At 42.2% G+C, this 20,167-nt stretch overlaps 1 protein-coding gene across 1 annotated transcript in view; it reads right to left on the bottom strand.

Annotated features, from left to right (window-relative positions):
* The window catches only part of cnbd1 (cyclic nucleotide binding domain containing 1), a gene marked incomplete at both ends in the record, with an annotated part of 50,590 nt that overhangs the window by 18,252 nt on the left and 12,171 nt on the right, over nucleotides 1-20,167 (bottom strand). The window lies entirely within an intron of this gene.

A 20,167-nucleotide genomic window follows, 5' to 3' on the forward strand; every position in this document is an offset into this window, starting at 1 on the left:
TCATCATAGGTACACGTCAACTATGACAGACAAAATGAGAAAAAAAAATCCAGAAAATCACATTGTAGGATTTTTTATGAATTTATTTGCAAATTATGGTGGAAAATAAGTATTTGGTCAATAACAAAAGTTTCTCAATACTTTGTTATATACCCTTTGTTGGCAATGACACAGGTCAAACGGTTTCTGTAAGTCTTCACAAGGTTTTCACACACTGTTGCTGGTATTTTGGCCCATTCCTCCATGCAGATCTCCTCTAGAGCAGTGATGTTTTGGGGCTGTCGCTGGGCAACACGGACTTTCAACTCCCTCCAAAGATTTTCTATGGGGTTGAGATCTGGAGACTGGCTAGGCCACTCCAGGACCTTGAAATGCTTCTTACGAAGCCACTCCTTCGTTGCCCGGGCGGTGTGATTGGGATCATTGTCATGCTGAAAGACCCAGCCACGTTTCATCTTCAATGCCCTTGCTAATGGAAGGAGGTTTTCACTCAAAATCTCACGATACATGGCCCCATTCATTCTTTCCTTTACACGGATCAGTCATCCTGGACCCTTTGCAGAAAAACAGCCCCAAAGCATGATGTTTCCACACCCATGCTTCACAGTAGGTATGGTGTTCTTTGGATGCAACTCAGCATTCTTTGTCCTCCAAACACGACGAGTTGAGTTTTAACCAAAAAGTTATATTTTGGTTTCATCTGACCATATGACATTCTCCCAATCCTCTTCTGGATCATCCAAATGCACTCTAGCAAATTTCAGATGGGCCTGGACATGTACTGGCTTAAGCAGGGGGACACGTCTGGCACTGCAGGATTTGAGTCCCTGGCGGCGTAGTGTGTTACTGATGGTAGGCTTTGTTACTTTGGTCCCAGCTCTCTGCAGGTCATTCACTAGGTCCCCCCGTGTGGTTCTGGGATTTTTGCTCACCGTTCTTGTGATCATTTTGACCCCACGGGGTGAGATCTTGCGTGGAGCCCCAGATCGAGGGAGATTATCAGTGGTCTTGTATGTCTTCCATTTCCTAATAATTGCTCACACAGTTGATTTCTTCAAACCAAGCTGCTTACCTATTGCAGATTCAGTCTTCCCAGCCTGGTGCAGGTCTACAATTTTGTTTCTGGTGTCCTTTGACAGCTCTTTGGTCTTGGCCATAGTGGAGTTTGGAGTGTGACTGTTTGAGGTTGTGGACAGGTGTCTTTTATACTGATAACAAGTTCAAACAGGTGCCATTAATACAGGTACCGAGTGGAGGACAGAGGAACCTCTTAAAGAAGAAGTTACAGGTCTGTGAGAGCCAGAAATCTTGCTTGTTTGTAGGTGACCAAATACTTATTTTCCACCATAATTTGCAAATAAATTCATTTAAAATCCTACAATGTGATTTTCTGGATTTTTTTTCTCATTTTTGTCTGTCATAGTTGACGTGTACCTATGATGAAAATTACAGGCCTCTCTCGTCTTTTTAAGTGGGAGAACTTGCATAATTGGTGGCTGACTAAATACTTTTTCCCCACTGTACCTCTCTCATTTCTCGATCTCTCTATCTACCTCTCTCATTTCTCTATCTCTCCATCTACCTCTCTCATTTCTCTATCTCTATATCTACCTCTCTCATTTCTCTATCTCTCTACCTACCTCTCTCATTTCTCTATCTCTCTATCTACCTCTCTCATTTCACTATCTCTCTATCTACCTCTCTCATTTCTCTATCTCTCTATCTACCTCTCTCATTTCTCTATCTCTCTATCTACCTCTCTCACTTCTCTCTCTCTATCTACCTCTCATTTCTCTATCTCTCTATCTACCTCTCTCATTTCTCTATCTACCTCTCTCATTTCTCTATCTCTCTATCTACCTCTCTCATTTCTCTAGCTCTCTCTATCTACCTCTCTCATTTCTATATCTCTCTATCTACCTGTCATTTCTCTATCTCTATCTACCTCTCATTTCTCTCTCTCTCTATTCACAAATATGGAGAGATGATGATGACAGGGCAATTATGACGCTGACGTGTCAGTCTGTCTGAGGCCAGAAAAGGTCAGAACTATCAATCAAATGACCCCTTAAAACAGCCTGGTGTATGTGTGAGTGTGTGTACGTGTTTGTGTATATATTGTGGTAATCGAGTGAGTCAGAGAGAGACGGCAGGAGAGCAGCAGGTAAAAAGACAGAGAAACTGTGCCCTCATCTCAGATTCAAGTCAATCACAACTGAGACAGACCGCTTTGAGAGACGAGACCGGGAAGGAAGCGACTTCACCCTCACTCTCCAGAAGGCATTGTTTAGATGGGTGCTATTGTGGTGTCTCCCACCATGATTTACAAACACTTTGAGTCAGACTGTCTGAACTATGAAGAAACACAACCTGTTGAACTATTGAACAGCCAATGCACAAAAGTATTAAACAGTGAGAGACGGTTGTGGGATTGAAGATCGCACACATTCAGACTGAGACTTCTGCCACCAGTCACTCACCTCTAGCTATTCCTGAATGATAACAATGTGAGATTCTTATTATTATCGGTTAACTGCTTAAAACACTCATCTTTATGACACTTATAGAACAAGTCTAAGATCTGAATTACGTCCCTTTAGAGCTTAAAAAAGACAAACATGACAAGCCAGCCAGTCACCTGCTTGCATGAAAAACGGGACTAGACAATCATTCGTGCCATGTGTAATATCCCTCCTTATGGCCCGGGGTCATGTCCTAATCCATCCATTAAAAAGGTGGAATCTGCGATTGGCACATTATATATACCCATTGATTCTTGAAGAATATAACTTATACATGCTTCATGAGCTTACTTCAACTGTAGTTCTCCATCAGAACCTAAAATACAAGCTTGTTTTATTCCAGTGTTTGTAAACAATGTACATCTAAACAAACACTAAATAGCCTCAAAAAATTGTTAAAACTATAATTTTTAAAATGATGGATGGCAAGTCCTTGTATCCATAGCTGTCTATACATTTCTCCAGCCCCGTTCCTCAGCTTTTTATCAAAACAGAGGTGGGTGAGGGCTTTGTTATTGTTTGAACTGCAGATTGCTGCTTTAAGTTTTCAAACCGTATAGAAATTGTTATAAATTTGTCACTGGGAATTCTTTGTCTGTATTGTTCTTGTCCTTTTTAAACGCCTTTTAAATGTGTACATGATACTGCAACAACTCTTCCCTATACGGTCAGTGAAGTCAGTGGTGTAACCCACCCAGCATCCCGAGGAGTCTCATCTTTGATAGTAACGCGTGACTTATGCTGAGCTCTGGTTAATATCACAGCAGCCTATTTCAAGGTTCAGCAGCGATGCGCTAATAATTCTAAACACATCACATCTAAATCAATGCATATGCACACACTGTACTCAGTATACACTAAGCCCATGGGAAATATCAAGGGACTATGGGCATCTGTATTCCATTTCCTCACCACATAATGATTGCTATAGCAGCTGTGTAAGGGAGAAATATAAATTAACATGGGCGGGGTGGTGGTACTATCTATTCTGACATCAGGAGGAAGGGAGAGACTTGCAAGCAAATGACGCGTTGCATGTCGGAAGCGATGCAGCATTACATTCAACCTCATTGACTGTCTTTACAACAGGCCTATAGACGGATGACCTACTGTCTGTGTAGGTGGAGGTGGTTCAGTGACCTACACCTGTATGATGACTAGCCTTGTCTGAGACATGAAGACTACTGGCATACAGATGCGGTCAAATATATTGGCACCCTTGTATGATTCACAATTTCTTCTAAAATAAGTTGAAATTGAAAACACTGAAATTGAGAAATGTTTACATCAATGTCAAACAATGGCCTTGACTAAAATATTCAAAAATAATTTAGTTGTAGGCAATGATTCTCATTTACTGTGCAATTTCACCTGTGGTAAGTTGCAGGTGCCTACAGGGTAAAAATAGCCATTCAACCAGTTTTGAAAAGAAAAAATAGCACATTCTGTTCCATTGCAAGAGTGCCAATATATTTGACCACATCTATAAAAATGTTACCCTCTCTTCCACATCAGCCATTGAGAGTACAACACCCCTCCACCCTGCCTTCTCACTTCCCGGTACCCTGCCCCCAACATGACCTTTGACCCAGAGTTATGCACTTCCTGCTTGCTTGACGCTGCATCATCAGACACATCTGAGGTTTGGCATTGGAATGCTTTGGTGTCTGAAATGTGTATACCACTGCCTTCCTTCCACACAATTATCCAGATAAGGCCTATTAGTGCATCCCAGAGCATCTGATTACATATCTTCGTTGTTAGCTAGTAGTGATGTCCTTGGAAATCCTAGGGCCACATTTACTACATGTTTACAGTACAGACATTATATCAGTCGTTTTTTCCTTTCAACTTAATCCCTTCTTAAAACGTCTGTCCCTTACATTGCAATGGTCCTCAGTCATATTCAGGAAGAATCTATTCTTTAAACAGCTAACTTGATTTACGACGTACTAGCTTATAAAATACATGTATAATCAAAAAGGTGGGGTTCTAAATCACAAGGATGAACTAAGAGGGTCACTTTGGTACTGTAAAAGATTTTACACCACCAATTCCAAGACTTCCAATGACATTTCCATACGCTGGTGTTAATCATAAATTCTCCAATGATAATAGTAATTGCTATCTCTAATCCCTTTCCATAAGTTTCTAATTAACTGGATGAAGGTTTATCATTGGAAGGACAGGGAAGGACTTGAATTATTTGTGTGAAAAAGTCATTTCTGCATAGTCAAGGATTTGTAGCCTCGGACACGTACACACACGCAATGTTCTTTCTCCTCATTTATTTTCCCGCTCTCTCTCACAAACACACAGTGAGGAGCTGAGCAGACAGAAAGTGGTGGTTGTGTAAACAGGGTGGCAGATTAATTTGCGGGACGCGGGGTGGGGGTGCTGTGCCGAAGGGGGCTGCTGGCTACGCTGCACTAACCGTGGTGCTTAGAGGAGCTGAGAGAAGAGATCCTGTAGAGGACACACCAGAGGGTTTGTGGCTCAGAGAACAGCATGGTGGATTGAGAGGGAGAGAGATGCTCAGCTCAGTTTAGCTCAGGCCTGGAGGGATGCTGACACAGTCCATCCGCCTGCTCCACTCCTGACTCGCATTCTCTTTTTTCAATCTATCTAGCATTTGAGTCAAGCATCGGATCAAGCCGAATCGAAAGACACATTGTTGATCAAATAAAACAACAATGTTACTGCCAACTCTTAACAACGTGATGAAACTTTGCTCCTTGCTGAAACAGCAGCAGCAAACATCTCTAACCCTGGCAATTTTACTGGTAAACTCATGGGTACACATGCAATGGCTGCCTGGTATTGTGATTCAATACTTTCCATGATGATGTAGAATTTTCATTCAAATTATGTTAACTGATGTGGCTCATGCAATGGAATGTATTTTTTGTAATGACAGTTGAGTTGAATCAACAAATTACAGCCCATTTTGTAGCTCATATTTTACTTCCTGCTTTGCTCCTATGGGTACACTCGCAATGTCCGCCAGTCCACCCATTATGCTATCATTGACTTGAATGGGAATGCCTGTTCTATTCATTATATTTCTATTGTGGCACATACAGTGGGGAAAAAAAGTATTTAGTCAGCCACCAATTGTGCAAGTTCTCCCACTTAAAAAGATGAGAGAGCCCTGTAATTTTCATCATAGGTACACGTCAACTATGACAGACAAATTGAGATTTTTTTTCTCCAGAAAATCACATTGTAAGATTTTTTATGAATTGATTTGCAAATTATGGTGGAAAATAAGTATTTGGTCCTGCAGTGCCAGACGTGTCCCCCTGCTTAAGCCAGTACATGTCCAGGCCCGTCTGAAGTTTGCTAGAGTGCATTTGGATGATCCAGAAGAGGATTGGGAGAATGTCATATGGTCAGATGAAACCAAAATATAACTTTTGGTAAAAACTCAACTCGTCGTGTTTGGAGGACAAAGAATGCTGAGTTGCATCCAAAGAACACCATACCTACTGTGAAGCATGGGGGTGGAAACATCATGCTTTGGGGCTGTTTTTCTGCAAAGGGATCAGGACGACTGATCCGTGTAAAAGAAAGAATGAATGGGGCCATATATCGTGAGATTTTGAGTGAAAACCTCCTTCCATCAGCAAGGGCATTGAAGATGAAACGTGGCTGGGTCTTTCAGCATGACAATGATCCCAAACACACTGCCCGGGCAACGAAGGAGTGGCTTCGTAAGAAGCATTTCAAGGTCCTGGAGTGGCCTATCCAGTCTCCAGATCTCAACCCCATAGAAAATCTTTGGAGGGAGTTGAAAGTCCGTGCTGCCCAGCGACAGCCCCAAAACATCACTGCTCTAGAGGAGATCTGCATGGAGGAATGGGCCAAAATACCAGCAACAGTGTGTGAAAACCTTGTGAAGACTTACAGAAAACGTTTGACCTGTGTCATTGCCAACAAAGGGTATATAACAAAGTATTGAGAAACTTTTGTTATTGACCAAATACTTATTTTCCACCATAATTTGCAAATAAATTCATTTAAAATCCTACAATGTGATTTTCTGGAGAAAAAAAATCTCATTTTGTCTGTCATAGTTGACGTGTACCTATGATGAAAATTACAGGCCTCTCTCATCTTTTTAAGTGGGAGAACATGCCCAATTGGTGGCTGACTAAATACTTTTTTTCCCCACTGTACAATCAGGAGTGTAAAAGAGGAGAAAATATGCCAAAAAATAAAAAAGAATGGCCATTCGAACGGTTATTACGGTGACCGCAGTCATTTGGCTGGCCAATTACTGTCATCCAAAATTCCATGACTGTCACAGCCCTACTAAGCAGCACATTTCTAATTTTCTCCCGCTTTCTACTAAATTAAAACAAAAACACACAAATGGTCTACAACAGGGGTACTCAACTACTATTTGAGAAGGTAAGGTCACACAAATGTCCTAAGTGGCAAAGGTCCGGATGGATATTGTCATTTAATCGGTGTAGTAACAAACCCCCACCTCGCAACCCATGCGCCCCCAAACTGTTCACACCCCTCTTGTTGGAGGACAGAAATGTTTGCGGATTTCCTGCAATTCTAGGAAAAAATGTGTTGCCTTATGTGTGTTCATATCATACCTGTGACTCACCAAAATCTAAATGGGGGCCCCCTGAGGGTAGAGGCCCCTGGGCACGTACACTACCAGTCAAAAGTTTGGACACACCTACTCATTCAAGTTTTTCTTTATTTTTACTATTTTTTACATTGTAGAATAATAGTGAAGACATCAAAACTATGAAATAACACATATGGAATCATGTAGTAACCAAAAAAGTGTTAAACAAATCAAAATATATTTTATATTTGAGATTCTTCAAATAGCCACTCTTTGCCTTGATGACAGCTTTGCACACTCTTGGCATTCTCTTAACCAGCTTCATGCATGAGGTAGTCACCTGGAATACATTTTAATTAACAGGTGTGCCTTCTTTCAAGTGAATTTGTGGAATTTCTTTCCTTCTTAATGCGTTTGAGCCAATCAGTTGGACACCAATAATAAGAAAAGTCCTGCATGGGCCAAGAAACACGAGCAATGGACATTAGACCGGTGGAAATGTGTCCTTTGGTCTGGAGTCCAAATTTGAGATTTTTCTTTCCAACCGCTGTGTCTTTGTGAGACGCGGTGTGGTTGAACGGATGATCTCCGCATGTGTATTTCCCACCGTAAAGCATGGAGGAGGAGGTGTTATGGTGAGGGGGTGCTTTGCTGGTGACACTGTCTGTGATATATTTAGAATTCAAGGCACACTTAACCAGCATGGCTACCACAGCATTCTGCAGTGATACGTCATCCCATCTGGTTTGGGCTTAGTGGGACTATCATTTGTTTTTCAACAAGACAATGACACAACACACCTCCAGGCTGTGTAAGGGCTATTTGACCAAGAAGGAGAGCGATGGAGTGCTGCATCAGATTACCTGGGCTCCACAATCCCCCGACCTCCACCCAATTGAGATGGTTTGGGATAAGTCGGACCGCAGAGTGAATGAAAAGCAGCCAACAAGTGCTCAGCATATGTGGGAACTCTTTCATTCCATTTGAAGCTGGTTGAGAGAATGACAAGAGTGTGCAAAGCTGTCATCAAGGCAAAGGGTGGCTATTTGAAGAATCTCAAATATATCATATAATTTGATTTGTTTAACACTTTTTTGCTTACTACATGATTCCATACATGTTATTTCATAGTTTTGATGTCTTCACTATTATTCTACAATAATAAAGAAAAACCCTTGAATGAGTAGGTGTGTCCAAACTTTTGACTGGTACTGTAAATCTAGACATATTACCTACAATATTTAGATTGGTAAATTAGGCTAACCAGCTATCTAGCTAACATGGGCTAGTAATTGATCAACTGGACATGTCTGACAGGTTATAAATAGCTTGAGGGTCTGTCAGTGAATGACATAAGAGAAAACTGCCCAAGCACTTCCAAATGTTGAAATTGCACCTTGTGCATTCTACCTCTACAACCATCAACAGCAGCAAGTTGAAAGCCCAACGGAGCTTTCAACTTGCAGTCTGCCAGTTTAGTATGGCTGGTCTACAAGGTCTTATCAGGACAAACGTGTTTACCAAAGTTCAGGAAGCTCAGGAGAGAAGACACCCTGGCCTGCACTCTCCTTGGCTTACAGGCTTTTAAAGTGTCATCACCATTGTGAGCCTTTAGACAAGACGAGAGTCCTATCAGATTGGTTTCAACACTGGACCCTTGCTTTTAGGAGAGGAGCGGCAGCGAATGCTTTTTTTCTTCTCACAAATAACTGTAATCAGCCTTATCTACAGCCTCCTACAGCCTGCTCCGGCCGCTCTATCACCATCTTATCGCCCCACCAAATACCTTCCTTTCCTCTCGCCTATCTCCAGAGGACGCTGGGGGAAGATTGCCCCTAAAGCGGACCCAGCCAGTGACATAAATCACGGGGAGAGAAAAGCTTGATAAGAGCTATCTGTCTGGGAGTTAGAGCCACAAGGCACTTTTCTTCAGATGGCCGGCCGGGGCAAAAAAATAACAAAAGCGTGTTAGGCTAGCCAACTTCATTCAAATTCAAAGTCCGCTTTGAAGATAACAGGGGGGGACCTTCGAGGTAATCAATCGAATCAGGAAGACTCAAATCACAGCTCCGATGGCCTCTATCTCTGTTTCTTTTCTTATTTTTATCTTCTTTCAACTGCACTTTTTTCGAAAATGGGAAAGAAAATTATAGGGGGGGAAGTGGACACCCTTGTCTTTGACTAAGCACTCACACAATACACTTCCCATAGGAGAGGGGACATAGAGAGGCAATGTCTTGGGGACCACAGTGATAAGATTTGTGCTATAAAGCATTTAGACCTTTATCAGAGATGGCTGATGCCTGCGGCCTGTGCAGAGCAAGGGAGCCAATCAATCTTTGGGTGGAGAGGAGAAGACAAGAGAGCCTTGAACCTTTCTGCCACTGTGTAATTCATTCTGAGGGAAAAAACTAAGAGCCTTTGTGAACACATATATATCACATATACTGTAGATCTTACATTAATGTTCACACACAGCATATGTAGCAGATGGGGATCTGTGAAACTCACTCCTCAGCCTGAAGTGTCGCCTCTTGCGCAATTATAGAAGGCCTTTTCCAATGGCCTGATGGGTTGGAACACTTCACGAGGGCGGTCACGTGTGTTTGCGAGGCAAAGGTCCCGAGTCTCTGTATGAGCTGAATCAGGGGGAAGCGGTACTCACTAAGCAAGCAGCGTGACATCCTTTACACATAGTAGGGGTGTAACGGTACACGTATTTGTACCAGGGACCTCTGTTCGGTCAACACTGTGAACCCGAATGAATACAAAAAAATATATATATATATATATATATATACACAATAGGCTATGCGTTGTATGCCTCTTGAGTAAATTTGAGGTGAACAAAACATTTCAGGCTATTCCGTTCCAACAACTAGAGCCTATGCGCACGTTGTAATATAAATTGTAAATCTTAATTGACGCATTTCAAACTGTCCTTTTGTAAGGCGCAGCCAGGAACTAGTTCTGTACGATGGAGGATTCTCCATCGTTTAAAATCTCCAGTTTGGGAACATTTTGTCTTCCCAGTAGATTACAATGGCAATGGACAGAGAGAGTATGTCACCACTGGTCAATGAGAATAGCCTATGTGGGGGAAAAAAGTATTTAGTCAGCCACCAATTGTGCAAGTTCTCCCACTTAAAAAGATGAGAGAAGCCTGTAATTTTCATCATAGGTACATGTCAACTATGACAGACAAATTGAGAATTTCTTTTCCAGAAAATCACATTGTAGAATTTCTAATGAATTTATTTGCAAATTATGGTGGAAAATAAGTATTTGGTCACCTACAAACAAGCAAGATTTCTGGCTCTCACAGACCTGTAACTTCTTCTTTAAGAGGCTCCTCTGTCCTCCACTCGTTACCTGTATTAATGGCACCTGTTTGAACTTGTTATCAGTATAAAAGACACCTGTCCACAACCTCAAACAGTCATACTCCAAACTCCACTATGGCCAAGACCAAAGAGCTGTCAAAGGACACCAGAAACAAAATTGTAGACCTGCACCAGGCTGGGAAGACTGAATCTGCAATAGGTAAGCAGCTTGGTTTGAAGAAATCAACTGTGTGAGCAATTATTAGGAAATGGAAGACATACAAGACCACTGATAATCTCCCTCGATCTGGGGCTCCATGCAAGATCTCACCCCGTGGGGTCAAAATGATCACAAGAACGGTGAGCAAAAATCCCAGAACCACACGGGGGGACCTAGTGAATGACCTGCAGAGAGCTGGGACCAAAGTAACAAAGCCTACCATCAGTAGCACACTACGCCGCCAGGGACTCAAATCCTACAGTGCCAGACGTGTCCCCCTGCTTAAGCCAGTACATGTCCAGGCCCGTCTGAAGTTTGCTAGAGTGCATTTGGATGATCCAGAAGAGGATTGGGAGAATGTCATATGGTCAGATGAAACCAAAATATAACTTTTTGGTAAAAACTCAACTCGTCGTGTTTGGAGGACAAAGAATGCTGAGTTGCATCCAAAGAACACCATACCTACTGTGAAGCATGGGGGTGGAAACATCATGCTTTGGGGCTGTTTTTCTGCAAAGGGACCAGGACGACTGATCCGTGTAAAGGAAAGAATGAATGGGGCCATGTCTCGTGAGATTTTGAGTGAAAACCTCCTTCCATCAGCAAGGGCATTGAAGATGAAACGTGGCTGGGTCTTTCAGCATGACAATGATCCCAAACACACCGCCCGGGCAACGAAAGAGTGGCTTCGTAAGAAGCATTTCAAGGTCCTGGAGTGGCCTAGCCAGTCTCCAGATCTCAACCCCATAGAAAATCTTTGGAGGGAGTTGAAAGTCTGTGTTGCCCAGCGACAGCCCCAAAACATCACTGCTCTAGAGGAGATCTGCATGGAGGAATGGGCCAAAATACCAGCAACAGTGTGTGAAAACCTTGTGAAGACTTACAGAAAACGTTTGACCTGTGTCATTGCCAACAAAGGGTATATAACAAAGTATTGAGAAAGTTTTGTTATTGACCAAATACTTTTTTTCCACCACAATTTGTAAATAAATTCATAAAAAATCCTACAATGTGATATTCTGGATTTTTTTCCCTCATTTTGTCTGTCATAGTTGACGTGTACCTATGATGAAAATTACAGGCCTCTCTCATCTTTTTAAGTGGGAGAACTTGCACAATTGGTGGCTGACTAAATACTTTTTTTCCCCACTGTAGCTGTCAACACATCAAACATGTTGACACATTTATGCCGACATCACCCCAGTATTCCTACCACCTGAGCAAGACGGAAAGGCAAAAATCAGCACAAGTTTGTCTCCCCTCTGCATTCAAGCAACCCTTCACAGTTGATTCTGACCGGCCAAAGAAATTACAAGAGTGATAGGTATGTTTATAGCCATGGATATGCGCCCATTCTCAGTGCTGGAGAAGAATGGGGGGTTTCAACACCTCGTGAAAGTGCTCGAGCCACGTTATGAACTTCGTCCTCTCGCACCCATTTCAGCAAACAGCTAGTACCCGCTCTATATAAGCAAGATAAAGCTGAAGTTGTCAATGAATTGGCCAATGCACCCTGTGTTGTGCTTACTACAGATGGACGGTCCTCCAGGGCTACAGAGAGCTACTTAACAGTGACATCTCATCACATTACTCTGGAGTGGGAAATGAGATGTACCGTGATACAGACAAGCCCCGTTTATGAGAGTCACAAAAGCTGCGCATATTTTTTATTTTGTAAGAAAACATTATAGCATAGGCCTATACAATGTCTGAGCCATGTTTATATATTGATATCACACGCATATTGCACTTTATTTTAGTGTTAAGTAATTGTGTGTTTTCATTTGTTATAGAAAATACAAAGTGTTGTTATTCCTGACTGTGCTCTCATCAGGTATTATAGGCCTCATGATCATATATGGAATTAGGAACACCAACGCATTGTATTTTCTTAACAAAAATTAAATACAGTAACTGTCGCCCTTTCATTTTCCCGCTGTCCCGAAACCGAACCATGACCCCAAAACCGCAATACGTATCGAACCGTGGGTTTGGTGAATCGTACACCTCTAACACATACTGTAGACTCTAAAATGAGCCAGACACAGAAATCGGCATAGTCACAAGTGACCCATTTTAATCAAGGTAATATCATATCATTAAGAAATGTTCTGTATTGCATCAGCCACTGATAGTCCTGCTAAAGCTCAGCAGTATGACTGGAACCACAGACACCAGCTAGCTAGGCCTTGGCAGGGTAGCCGTGGCAGTGGAGATCGAGGTTAATTGTCCACCATCACACAGTTTGGAGAGCATCCCGCCAGCCAGCCAAGCCATCTAACACTGGACATGATTAAATACCCTGCCTCCTGTTATTGTTTACATTCCGAGGGGGAAGAAAGTCTCGGTAAACCCCAGAGGATCACAAAACAAAATTCAGAAGAGGAAGAAGTCATCCTTTTTGGTGGGTTTTCCCCCCAAAGCCAACCCAACAGCAGCTGTCAGAGAGTGAGAGATGGAACTGACTGGAGGCCAGGGTAGACAGCTGGATCTGAGGTCATGTCCCTCTGGGCGCCAGTAAGAGTCTTGACAACAACAAAAAAACACAGATTAGAAAACTATTATAACTCAGTTTAAATGAGATTCCCAGGCCAATGTGTGTGTCATAAAATCTGGGGGACGGTTTTCTGGACCGCGATCAGCGGAGAGAGGGAGTGGGAAAAAAAAGTTATTCACATCAACACCCAATGGGACATTGGGAGATTGCGATTTTGCTAACTGGGCACCTTGCAATAACGAATGCAGAAATATAGATATTTTGCAAAAAGTGACAGACTGAAAACAACAATGTACTAAAAACAACAATCAGATACGTGTCCTGCTGATATGAGTGGACGGCAAGCTGGCACAGCTTCAGAAAAGGACTAGAGCTTTCCATGACAGAGCCCAGTAGGTGTGGCAAGAGTGGCTGTTGCTCAGTCTTGTTTACATTTCAGCAATATCCATAACTGAGCTTAATCTTGATCATACATTAACATTACAGCATCGACACTCACACCAACGAGACGCAACATCAGAGTTCTTCTGTTTAGCTTGGGGACAGGAGGGACTGAGACCTCTAGCTGTTTGTGTTATCTGGTGGGGGGGTTCTACTAAGCTAACAAGATGGTCATACCATGGATCATTTAGCTATTTGATTTTAGGACCCCTGTAGGTACACTATATATACAAAGTATGTGGACACTCCTTCAAATTAGTGGATTCGGCTATTTCAGCCACACCCGTTGCTGACAGATGTATAAATCACTGGAGTGATGAATCACGCTTCACCATCTGGCAGTCCGACGGACGAATCTGCGTTTGGCGGATGCCAGGAGAACGCTACCTATCCCAATGCGAGCCAGGCCTAATCGCCCAACATCAGCGCCCGACCTCACGAATGCTCTTGTGGCTCAATGGAAGCAAGTCCCCGCAGCAATTTTCCAACATCTAGTGGAAAGCCTTCCCAGGAGATTGGAGGCTGTTATACAGTGGTGTAAAGTACTTAAGTAAAAATACTTTAAAGTACTACTTAAGTCGTTTTTTGGGGTATCTGTACTTTACTTTACTATTTATATTTTTGACTACTTTTACTTTTACTTCACTACATTCCTTAAGAAAATATTGTACTTTTTACTCCATACATTTTATTTGACACACAAAAGTACTCGTTACATTTTGAATGCTTAGCAGGACAGGAAAATAGTCAAATTCACGTACTTATCAACCGAACATCCCTGGTCATCCCTACTGCCTCTGATCTGGCGGACTCACTAAACTCACATGCTTCGTTTGTAAATTATGTCTGAGTGTTGGAGTGTGCCCCTGGCTTTCCGTAAATTTATAAAACAAGAAAATGGTGCCATCTGGTTTGCTTAATATAAGGAATTTGAAATGATTTATACTTTTGATACTTAAGTATATTTTAGCAATTACATTTACTTTTGATACTTAAGTATATTTTAAACCAAATACATTTAGGCTTTTACTCAAGTAGAATTTTACTCGGTGACTTTTACCTTTACTTAAGTATGACAGCTGTTATAGCAGCAAAGGGAGGACCAATTTCATATGAATGCCCATGATTTTGGAATGAGATGTTTCGACGAGCAGGTGTCCACATACTTTTGGTCATGTAGTGTATTTGATAAAATACAGAATTTGGCATTTACTAATATAGCACATAGAAACGCATTGAATAACACATTCATAAATGGCAAAACAGACAGTCAAAATATAAATCATAAGGAATCAGGTTTTACATTTACATTTAGTCATTTTAAGAAAAAGGTTTTGAAGCTCATATTAGTTTGTAGCCGAAACGGTTCGGATGCTGCACACAGAAGTTGGCACATCGGCGGTACCAACTTCAGACAAGTCCTGTTGGGCTTGTGGGGAAACCTTTCGGACGCTACAGACGTTTTCGTGAGAAGACCGATTTTTGGGATGTCTCATGGTCTGACGAACACCGCTGTAGCTCAGCCGCCTTCCACTGCAGATGCGGAAGTCCGACATAGGCAGATGTGGTGAATTGAGACGCTGCCCATGCAAAAAACAGATATCTCTAGCTTAAATTGACGGATTCTGATGGGGATTTTTTTATTATGTTACTTAGATTGGCGCACAGGTGCATAAATAGACTCTTAAGGATTATTAATTAAATGGAAACTCAGAGAGACAGGTCCAACAATCCATCTCAACATGGCCAGCCATCCCAGACCTGTCTCCAGTTTGACTTCTCCCCCCACTTTTTTTCCACAACCTAATGTACTCCCTTCTCTTCTCACATAGTTGGATGGTGTAGTGACTAGTCTCTCCATAGACAGAGAGACAGCTGGTGAAGAGTTCACACACTTGCAATCTGAAATGACGCTCTACCTCCATTGACCTTCCACTGTGTCGGGAAAATACATTTACCATAGGGTGACTCACTCTCACACACCAGACAGACCAGACAGGAACTTTCCCTTTTCTCTCCAACGACTCCCCTCTCCTGTGTTGATGTTTCCACAACAAGATGGACGCCTGCTTGATATTTATGTTCCTAAGTCTTTTTTCGCAGCCGGCGGATTGTCAGACAGATTGGGGGGGGGGGGAAGAGCTGAGAGTAATCTACAGGGACAGTGTATTTCAAGTATTTTCCTATACTGTAGTTATGGATGGGAGATGGTTTTATCACCAGTGGTGGTGGGGGTGTGGTCCAGGCACCTGTCTAATACCAGAGAGTGATGAACAGGGCCAGTAGAGGTATTCACTTAATCATTCATGCGGAGGCAGACATAGTGTTGGCTTGGCACCAAACATGCAGGCACACACTTACATACCCCACATGCACACCCGCGAGCGCACCCCCATACACAATAATATAATATATGCCATTTAGCAGACACTTTTAACTACAGCAAATTACAGCATGCGTGCATACATTTTACGTATGGGTGGTCCTGGGAAGCGAACCCACTACCCTGGCTTTACAAGCGCCATGCTCTACCAACTGAGCTATAAAGGACCACTTCTCACTCTGTCACTCTAAAAACATGTGGTGAAATCCTTATGACTACTGCATATAACAGCCTGGCCATACATAACACCACACATAGCAAACTACTGTTCTGCAGCCATGCTAGATCTCACATGGAGTGAAACATCGACATGGGGTCTGCTGCATGAGATGACGCATCGTTAGACTGCTGGCGTCAAACCTTCCCACTACATCCAATCCATCTGTTCAGTATTTGCAATGTAAATTACACCTATGCATCCCAAATGGCACCCTATTCCCTATATAGTGCACTACTTGACCAGAGCCATAGTCAAAAGATGTACAATAAATAGGGATAAGGGTAGTATTTGGGGGGGACACACTGACTGTACTGTATAAAACATGTTGTAGTCGTCAGCTTTGATTAATTTAGCGTACAAACCACATTAGGATCTGGATGTTACATAGACATAATGATTAAGCCATTTACTCATGAGGCATAGACATCATGCGGTCCCACCCAAGCCTGCTGCCTACAGTTCTTGGGCCACATTCAATCTGTTCAATATTCTTTGCAATGATATTCTCAATATATACAGTGCATTCGGAAAGTATTCAGACTCCTTGACTTTTTCCACATTTGAAGCGCTCTGGAGCAGGTTTTCATCAAGGATCTCTCTGTACTTTGCTCCGTTCATCTTTCCCTTGATCCTGACTAGTCTCCCAGTCCCTGCTGCTGAAAAACATCCCCACAGCATGCTGCTGCCACCACCATGTTTCACCATAGGGATAGTGACAGGTTTCCTCCAGACGTGATGCTTGGCATTCAGGCCTGTCACGGATTCTGCCAAGGCTGCTCCTCCTCCTTGCTCGGGCAGGCTTCGGCGTTCGTCGTCCCCGGAGTACTAGCTGCCACCGTTGGATGTTTCGATGTTTGTTGGGTTTGGTCTGTCTGTTGCACCTGTGTCCGTTTGTGTCTAATTATGTGTCCTATACGTTTTCTGCTTTGTGTATGTGAGTTTGTGTGTTGTTGTCCGCCTGTCCGTTGATGTCAGAGTTTTGTGCTCATTTAGTTAGTGTTTTACGCACTGCTTGCGTAATCTCTCGCCTCCAGTGTTTGAGGCCCGTTTATTTTTGTATTGTATATTTGACTAGTAAAGTCTGTTTGACTGAGCTTCTGTGTCCTGCGCCTGACTCCGACTCCGCATCCACATCAGCCCCATTGACAAGGCCAAAGAGTTGAATCTTGCTTTCATCAGGCCTGATTGGTGGAGCGCTGCAGAGATGGTTGTCCTTCTGGAAGGTTCTCCCATCTCCACAGAGGAACTCTAGAGCTCTGTCAGAGTGACCATCAGGTTCTTGGTCACCTCCCTGTCCAAGGCCCTTCTCCCCCGATTGCTCAGTTTGGCTGGGCGGCCAGCTCTAGGAAGAGTCTTGGTGGTTCCAAACATCTTCAATTTAAGAATGATGGAGGCCATTGTGTTTTTGGGGACCTTAAATGCTGCAGAAATTTTTTGGTACTCTTCCCCAGATCTGTGCCTCGACACAAATCTGTTTCGGAGCTCTACGGACAATTCCTTGGCTTGGTTTTTGCTCTGACATGCACTGTCAACTGTGGGACCATATATAGACAGGTGTGTGCCTTTCCAAATCATGTCCTATCAATTGAATTTACCACAGGTGGACTCCAATCAGGTTGTAGAAACATCTCAAGGATGATCAATAGAAACAGGATGCGCCTGAGCTCAATTTCGAGTCTCAAAGCAAAGAGTCTGAATACTGTTTTCACTTTGTCATTATGGGGTATTGTGTGTAGATTGCTGAGGAAATTGTTGATTTAATCCATTTAGAATAAGGCTGTAATGTAACAAAATGTGGAAAAAGTCAAGGGGTCTGAATACTTTCCGAAGGCACTGTATATATATTAGGGGATTTACAGCCAAACAACCATCAACTTAGTGAATACCATTGGTGTTTAATATGAAGGTTTCAGCATGAAATGTCCTTTATATTTTTTTACACACTTTTATTTATTTTACTATGTCAATTTCTTTGTTGTAAAAATGTTGGCGCCAAACTGGTGGCAGACAGATAAATACCTCTGAAGCATTCAGCCAAACAAGTTTGCATCCTAGATACAGATCCCCAGAGCATTGTAAATCCCCTTGAGCTTCGAGTAAGACACCCTGCTATTACCCTCCATAAAGATGAATATATATATATATATATATATATATATATATATATATATATATATATATATATATATATATATATATATATATATATATATATACACACACACAGATTTAATGTAAGAGGTAATATTGGATAATGGTGTCTGCCAAATAGATGGATAATGATAACAGATGGGTTACGGAGCACCAGCCCATCAGTGGAGGAGGATGAATCAGGGAAATGAATAGCTGAAGGCATACATCAACATTGATTTGCTGTGTTCTATCACATAGAGGTAGACTCTAGGTCTGTCTGGCTCTTTTCTCTCTGTGTCTATTGTATTTGACTTGTTTCTGACAAGACTTACCTTTTGAAATAGATTGAAAAAGCCTAATGTGCAGACAGACAGTATATTGAATGGTTTGCTTCTCTTTCCGTCTCTCTCCCATCCCTACCTCATAATGAGATGCTTTTATCTGGGCTCCAGTGTTACAAGGTTTTCTTGTATTTCTGGTTTGTTATGTCATTGGAATAATCCATTGTGCTATTGATATAAATCCTTCTAGGTACAATAATCTAGTCACAATACACACACCATTCTAGGGTTGCAAAGAGAGGGTATATTACTGGTACCTTTTGAAGTTTAGAGGTAAACTACCAGGTTTTGGGGGATTTTTATCACATGACATCTAGTGGCCTTTTTGGGTATGTCTATAATTATCTCTGGCCCTCTGAGTGGCCTTATCACATGTAAAATAATCAAATAAGAGAATGGCAAAGCTGTAAAACATTATGCTAAATGTAAACCATCAGCTTAGTGAGGTTTCAGCATGAAAGGTTTCAGCATGAAATCTTTTTACACACTTTAATTTATTTTACTATGTCAATGTCTTTGTTGTAAAAGTTTTGGTGCCAAACTGGTGGCAGTTGTAAAAAAAGTCAATAGTTGGAAGAGTTGTAGAGCTTATTAAAAATAATGCCATTGTTGATTAGATGCTTTTTTCATAACATTTCTCTTGAACCATATGGTCTATCCACTAGAAACTCATGGACAATATGGACACAAAAAAAGAATACTATATATGAATATTTATGTTTGTTTATAAATGACCAAAGATACCATAGATTCCCATAGATTACCTGTTAATTACCAAAATTACCAAAAGTTCCTGTAACTTTCGTAAATTACCAGTAGTTTTGCAACACTACACCAGTCACAACACACGCGTAAATAAAGGCATATACAGAGCACAATACATCTGGGCCAACAACCTGGTTGGATTGGATTACAGACAAGACAGACAGACAAAAGAAAAGTAGCTAGGTTATACCATTTTTCCCAAACCAATCCATCCCAGCATCCCGTAGCTGAGGAAGCTCCCAACACTAGAATGGTCGGAAAGAGGAAATCCTTTCGGAATGGAAAGCATAGAGGAGTGGAGTGGGACGGGACAGAGCAGAGCAGAGCAGGGCGCTGATTCATAAAGAAAAATAAATAGATAAAATAAAACAAAAACAGAGTGAAAGTGCAGACAAAGCAGGTTGTGCGGGCCAGTTTCCTTCATAAAACAAGCCCATGTCTTTCTGCTGGCCAGAGCATCAGAGGCCCCCTTCTCACTCGCACCATTACCCAGAAGCACCGGCTCTGACGCCGTCGGCCTGGCTTGTCCATCGGGGCACGGGTGGGAAGGGGCAGGGTGGTTGCGAGGCACACACACACACTTCCTGCCCCCAGTGCTGGCACACAGACAAGCTCTCACAGGAACAAAGCGCAAGAGACATATGTATGTATGTGTGTGTGTGTGTGTGTGTGTGTGTGTGTGTGTGTGTGGTCTTGTTCTTCTATCCTCGTGAGGACCTGAAATCCCAAAATGT

Source organism: Coregonus lavaretus (genome assembly GCF_964263955.1).
Source record: "Coregonus lavaretus genome assembly, chromosome: 34".
NCBI classification, from domain to species: Eukaryota; Metazoa; Chordata; class Actinopteri; order Salmoniformes; family Salmonidae; genus Coregonus; species Coregonus lavaretus.